The sequence below is a fragment of the Ammospiza caudacuta genome, chromosome 3 (assembly GCF_027887145.1).
Source record: "Ammospiza caudacuta isolate bAmmCau1 chromosome 3, bAmmCau1.pri, whole genome shotgun sequence".
Lineage (NCBI taxonomy): Eukaryota > Metazoa > Chordata > Aves > Passeriformes > Passerellidae > Ammospiza > Ammospiza caudacuta.
In genome coordinates, this window is record NC_080595.1 from 10,074,357 (window position 1) to 10,081,742 (window position 7,386).

Genomic DNA, 7,386 nt, shown 5'->3' on the forward strand with positions numbered 1-7,386 from the left:
GTCAAAGCCCTGGCAAAAGGCTCAGAGACCTTGGCACGGAGTCAAAGACACCTGTGCCTTTGATTTAGCCCTTGGAAAAAATTACCAGCTTTGTGTGAGGATGTACAAACCACAAAGTTTGAGTAGAATGATAGTGAATTTATCACAGGGTGAAAAAGTAGAATTTTAAGGATTTAGAATGGGGGTTCAAGAAGCAAGAGGCAAGATGAAGGCATCTAGGTGTGTCCTGTCTTTCTTCTTCTTCTTCTTCTTCTTCTTCTTCTTCTTCTTCTTCTTCTTCTTCTTCTTCTTCTTCTTCTTCATCATCTTCTTCTTCATCTTCTTCTTCATCATCTTCTTCTTCTTGTTGTCCTTTATCTTCTGCTGTGATGGTGGCACTTCTAGATTGGTTTAAGGTAGAGACAGACTGTCTAACACAAATAATAGGTATTAGAAAATTATTGTAAATAAAGTACACGTAGTTTCTAGTATAAGAAACTAACACCACCCCAAGGGCAGTCAGTGTGTCTCAAACCCGCTAGACAGACCTCAGTGGCTCCGAAAAAGAATGTGTTAGATAAAAGAAAATAAACAACCTCAAAAACCGTGCTGGGTAAAAAAGACACTTTAATACCTTGCGAGCCACTTCAGCAGCACAAACCCGAGCTCTGTGCCGCGGCTCTGTGTCTGTGAGGAGCCGAGGCGCTGCCGGGGATGCTGCGGCGCTGCCCGCGGCGGCGGGGCTGACTCAGCCGGGCTTGGGCAGCGCCCGCCCCACGCACCGCGCCTCGCCTCGCCCCAGAGCTGCTCCTGCCTGAAACACGGCTGCTCCTGCCTCCCAGGGCACCTTCCTGCCTGAAACACGGCTGCTCCTGCCTCCAGAGCACCTTCCCACCTAAAACACGGCTGCTCCTGCCTCCCAGGGCACCTTCCTGCCTGAAACACGGCTGCTCCTGCCTCCAGAGCACCTTCCTGCCTGAAACACGGCTGCTCCTGCCTCCAGAGCATCTTCCTGCCTGAAACACGGCTGCTCCTGCCTCCCAGGGCACCTTCCTGCCTGAAACACGGCTGCTCCTGCCTCCCAGGGCACCTTCCCACCTGAACACGGCTGCTCCTGCCTCCCAGGGCACCTTCCCACCTAAAACACGGCCTTTGGGTGAACACCAGCCTGCAGGAGGGCAGAGGGATGTTAGCACTGCTGGGCACAGCAAAGCTACAGCCCCTGTCACCCTGGGGCCTGACCACTGGAAAGCCCGGCTGCCAAGGCAGGTTTTGGCCGCTCTCCTGCTTGGATGAGGAAACGCTTCACCGCAGCGGCAGGAGCCAGGGTGGCTCCGTGCCAGCATTATCTCGGAAGGAGGGAGCAGCGGCTCTGCAGGCTGCCCCAGTTCGGAGGGCGAGCTGCTTTCCTTGACCGAGCAGGGAGCGATGCAGAAGGTGCCAGCCGGGCGGAGATGCCTCCCCGGGCTGCGGCAGAACCTGCCCTGCCTGTGCCTCGCTGCTGCCGGGTTTCAAAGAGCCCCAGCAGGCTGAGTCACCGCGCTCCTGTCTCCCTGCCTCCCACGGCCCCGCCACTCCCGGCGTCTCTCTGTCTTTCCCCACATATGGCTCCGCTTCCTTCCCACTCAACCCGTCCCTCTGGCCGCCCATTCACTGTGGCTCCGCTCCCTCGGGGCACCCAGCATCTCCACAGGTTCCCACCCAGCCTACGAGTCCCACTCCCTGTGGAAATGTCCCCCCTGTGAGGTCTGTGGTGGGTGTTGGACTGCAGCAGCCCCTGAGCATCCTCCACACTGGTATCCACGGCCCTGTGCTTGGAGGAAGGGGATTCTGTGCCCCACATGCCCTACACCACAGTCCAGCAGCAGTCTGGGAGCATCTCTGCCTCTTGGAGAGATGTCCACCCTCACAAACTGGTCAGCAGAGCCCTGAGCCCTCAGACTGGCATGGAAATGTGACTGTGTGAGCATCTGTGTCTGGAGGTCTCTGAAGCTCCTTGCCAGCTTTGGGGTTTTTGTTGCTCGGTTTCCTGCAATCCTGTGCCCAGTGTTTCTTTCCTGGGAACTTCAGTGTGTTCCTACCAGCCTGATCCAGCAGCAGAAGTTCCAAAGGCAGTGAAAGCCCAGGAGTATCCTGCAGAGTAGTTAAATAATAGACAGAAAGCTATTCCCTCTGAATGTTTCTGCTGTGCTTCAAAATACATCACCTTTTTAGACACCAGCAAATCCAGATGGGCTCTAACTTCCAAAAACTTCCACATAAGTCAGAGCTCCTCCAGCCTCTTCCAGTAACCAGTCAGTGCTGGTGGTGGGCCCCAGTGCCCTGTGTTTCCCTGGTGCTTTCACAACAGACCAAAGCCAACAGCTGTGTGAACAGTGATGTGGCAGAAGCCTTTCCCCCTTCTTGCCCGGTTGTTTGGATTTTGGATTCTCTCTGGCAGGTCACAGGGAGCTTAGCCAGGTGGGTTTGGCCACTTGAGCAGCTTCCCAATTCGGTCTCTGGAGGGGGCTGATGGAATGCAGTGGAAAGGACACCACAGTGGTCTGCTGACACCCCACTCCCTGGCTCTATCCTTGTGAGAGGCATTTTCCCTCCTTGCATTATCATCATCATCATCATCATCACCACATCTCCCTATTCCCACTTTGCTGCCCGGCCTGAGTCTGCTTCCCATGCAGATGGGAGGTATTGGCCTGGAAAAGGCACATTTTCCCTGGCTCTGGGATGCATGGGGATGCAGTGCCACCAGGATGCACTGCTGTTGGGATGCACTCATGGAGGCTGAGAGCTCCAGGAAGGAATGCAAAGCCCATTACCTGACTGGGATGACAAGCATTTGTCGGGAGTTTTGGAAGACAAAGGGAAAGCTCTCCGTTAAAAAAAGCTGGATGAGCCACAACTGGAGGCTGACTCAGTCAGTCTCCTTCCAGGTTCCTGAAAATAATGAGCGTGCCTTTGAACCCCGCGCTTCCCGCAGCTGGCACGGCGTGATAAGCCGTGCTTCCCCCCTCCCACGGGCCCTGCCATCCCTGCCATCCCCCGCCGAGCTCAAACCTCGAGCGTAGAAAATCCCCTGTCCCCTCCCCAAGGACAAATGGCACCTCTGGGGCCCCCCAAGGCTTCCTCATTCCTGCCGGATGACGGCTGCCATAAATCCCATTGTATGCGGAGCGAGCTCGAGCATTTCTTTACCATTTCAAAAATCTCCAGGAGGGGCTCGGCGCTGCCCCTGCCATCGCTCTCCTTCTGCAGGATTATTGGAGTGAGAAAGAAGTGATAAGGGCAGAGAGGAAAGAGTAAGTGTCCCCAGCTGGGTGCTTGGGGACAGTCTCATTGCTGCCACCCCTGCCCGAGCACCTTGGCACTGCAGCTCCCTGGGGTTTTTGGTCCTGCTCACTCCTCCCAGCTCCTCCTCGATGAGGAAGAGCACCAGGACAGCCTTGGCCACTGGCAAGGCAGTGGTGATGCCAGCCTGGGCACAAACCGGCCCCAGGCAGGGCCAGGGGACAGGACAGGATGTCCCCAGCCCTGTGTCGGGCACTGCCTGGTTAGAGATGCACCTTTCCTGCTCCTTGTCCCGCTGCCAGGGCAGGGCTGCTTCCAACGGGGATCCAGAGCTGCTGCTGGAGAGTCCCTGCCTGTCCTGCCTGTGCTACGGCAGAGCATGTGCTCCAACATGCCCAGGAGGAGCACAGACACACACAGACACACAGACACACTGCTGGCAATGGCCACAGGAGCACAGTGGAGCCGCTCCCAGCTGGGGCCCTTTCCTTACAGCTCTGGTTTGGCCACCGAGGGGGCTCAGATCTGGCTGCAGCACCCATGGGTGCCCCTGGCCCCTCCACACACACCCAGATGAGCTCTCCTCTCCCTGCTGCTCTCATGGCTGCAGCCCCAGAACCCCTCCTGCCCATGGGAGAGCCCTGGCAGGGTGTGAGCCGGGGGTGCAGCTCCCCCTGCTTTGGGGGCCAGGACCCCCCGCACCTCCTGGCTTGCTGCAGCTTTACCCTGCCACCACTTTGGGTTCTGTGCACAGCGGTTTTGATCTCCCAGCGCCTTTGGCAATGATTTCCAGGACAGAACAAGCCCTGCCCTAAGCCAGCAACACCCCTGCCCTGAGTTCCCAGCAGCGCTGCCGCCGGCCCCAGCTCCCTCCCGTGGGCAAGGGTCTGTGCAATTAGCACCAATATAATGATTACTGCCGGGGTTACATCCTCTCCCTGCTCCCGAGCAGGCAGACTTTGGCCTCTGCCTGATTTTCATCCCCCTCCCGGGGGAAGCACTGCAGGAGGGAGCCAGGCTGCACTCCCTGGGTCGGGTGCCCTCTGCAGCACCCCAAAAAGAGGGTCTGGATGTCCCTCCCCACCATATCCCTCCCTAATTTCCCCGTGGCAGGGACCCACTGGGAGGGATATGGTGGGGAGGCACATCCAGACCCTCCTCCTCACTCCCTCACGCTGGTGATGCCCGGGACGGAGTTTGGGATGTCTGGGAGCCCCTTTTCCCCCTCTGGCAGGGCAATGAGAGGTGTAGGTGCCGGTGGCAGCCCCACAGCTCGGTTTAGCTGGAGGTGACCCGGGGCTGGCTGCCCCGCTGCAGGCACACCAGCCCGGCTGTAAAAGCAGCACGGCACCTTCTCCATGCCTCCCTCTGGGCTGGAAGGAGGAAGTGCGGGGGGAATTTAAAATCCCAAGTAACTGTTTCAAACTGTTTCAAACTGTTTCACAGGCTGCCCTGCAAATGGAAAGAAAGTTTCAGCGCTCCTTGCTCGTAAAGGATTCTGTCATCTTCCCCCCTAATTTATCTTTACTCCATCACTCAGATCTCAGGACAATCAGATTTTCTTCCCTCCAGCCCCCTGGGAAGAACTATCAGAGGGCCCCGGGGCTTGTCTGAATGGGAGGAGCAACAAAATCCATCCCAATTGCTGGTGAGAGCAGGTTCACAGAGCTTCTCTGTGTGCAAGTGCTGAGGGGATGAGTTCCAAGGGCTTTCACTCTATTCATACCCATCAAAAAATAAAACTCACCCAAGCCAGGCACACCTCCACCTGCCCGGAAAGGAGGCTGACCAGGTCAAAATAAAGCATTTTTAACACATACATTTAATGAATTAAAACTCCTTTTGGGGTTTCCAAGCACAGAGAAGCCTCTGAATTACAGAGGAGGGACACAAAAAGTTACACATTACAATTTTTTCCTCTGCATAATGCACTTTTAATTACAAACAACACGACCCTGCCAGAAAATCCTACAGAAACATTTCCTGCAGGGCCAGGGTGGCTGCACCTGGGCCATCAGTGCCTGCACCACCACAGGCAGGTCCACTCCTGCTGCGGAGGGATGGAATAATTCTGTTTCTGGGAGGGGAAAAGGTATCACGGTGAGATAAAAGCGCCTACAACACAGCAATTAGCTATTTTCCTGCTATAATTAGCAGTGCCATAAGGAGAAAATCAATGCTCACAGCAGCAGGCACAGCTCTGCCTCTACCCCAGAGCCGTGCAGACACCCACACCCACACCCAGCCACATTTTCCTCACAGGGAAAACAGAATTTGCTGAATTCAGGTTTTGGGGGGTTTTTGTCTTCTTTGCCACTGAGGCAGGCGAGTCCGTGTCCCAGTGGAGAGCTCTGGGTGTGTGCAAAATCCTCCGTGTGAGCACATACACAGACACACAGACACACACTGGGGGAAACCCAGAAAGCTTTGTGAAAACGCGCCTTGAGGATTGTTTTTGAATTTTTTATTATTATTTTTTGTTAGTTTGCAGTTTGATAAGAGAGGTTGTCTCCTCACATTACACAGGACAAAGGGAGCAGGAAGGGGCTGTGGTTCAGGACCAAACCTGGAAATATGGGCTGTGCTCACATTTTTCTCCCTCCCCTTCCACATCTTGCTGGGTTTCCTTAGGCTTCAGTCCTTTCTCTTTTGCCACAAGTGAGCAGCCTGTTTTCTGGATTCTCTGGTGGCTCACACAGGCTTGAGCTGACACTGCCACCCCTTCTCCTCTCAGAGTGACCCAAAGCCTGGCCAGAGCTCCTCCTCATCCCCCAGAACGGCTGGAACAGGGAAACAAACATGGAAATCTTGCTGAGACAGGGCTGCAATCAATGCAGCCCTATCAAAGAGGGTGCCAAATGCCTGTGAAAGAGCGTGGAGGGCGGATGAGGCACACGGGGCTTGCACAAGATGTATTTTCTTTGAAATCCAGGACAGAAATGCCCCCTAAGGATGGACTGCAGATGTTATCCGAGATCATTATCCAGATCTGAGCTGTTTGCCCAGGGGAAAAATGGCCTTGAGCTTTCCAGTCTCCTTCAGGTGTGACCCAACCCTTTTCCGGCTTGGCTCCACCTCCGTGAGCGCCGCTATTCCCAGATAAGGAGGAACCAGGCACAGGAGAGAGGGCACCAAAGCTCTGGGCATTGCACAGCTTTCCCCAGCAGAGAAATCCTCCTGATCCACTTCTCTCTCAGTTTGAGCCCATGCTCTGCCTCTCCGTTTGGGAGTCTAACACCAGGCTTTGTTTGTGGGGCTGAATTCCTCTCTCGTGTCCTCCTGCCCACCGGCAGCTGGGAAGGTTTTTCCCAGCAGGAAAAGATCTTCCATTGGTGCACATCCATCCCCTCTGGGCGCTCCTGCCCTCCCGCCTCCATCACTTCCCTGCCCCTGCAGCCCGGCTCCAAGAAAGGAAAATGGGATTTAAACCAGACCAACTGCTAATCTGGGTTTGGGAAAGGTCTCCTCTCACCCCAGAGCATGGAAAGGGGGAAAGGAGAAGAGCAGGGTCAGGGCAGAGAAGCTGAGCCCTTGGGAGAACGGGAGGGACAGGAACACCTGAACCACCAGGGCAGAAACAGATTGTGAAAGCACAGCCTGAATGCTCCCTGGGGATTTTAGCCCCTCCAGGGATTAATGATGGGATTGAGTAGAGGGAGCTGCACCTTTCCCCAGTGCCAGGGGTTCTGTGCTGGCTCCCATCCACCAGGTTTGACCCCATTCCTGGCACTCCAGTGGCCTTGGACCCCTCACAAGCACAAACCCTGAAGAGAGTAAATACAGCACAGCCATGAGACTCCATTGGATGTTATCATCCCCACTAATTTCACCTTTCACTTTAATCATGTTCATTCAGCAGAGAGATTGAAAATATTATAATGAGGAGGGATCAGCCTGACATGTGTTTGATTTCCCTCTTCCACTGCAGACTGGGCTGGGGATGGAATCATTCTCTCTTCAGAGCACGGAAACCTGGCAAACACGAGGCCTTAAGGCCACACACTGAACAATGAGAATACACCAAACAATTGAAGAGCAGCTTTCTCCAGCTGCTTCTCCCACGCAATTCGGCATTTCTGGGCGAGGACAGCGCAGGACTGGTGGTCTTCACTCGACAAAACC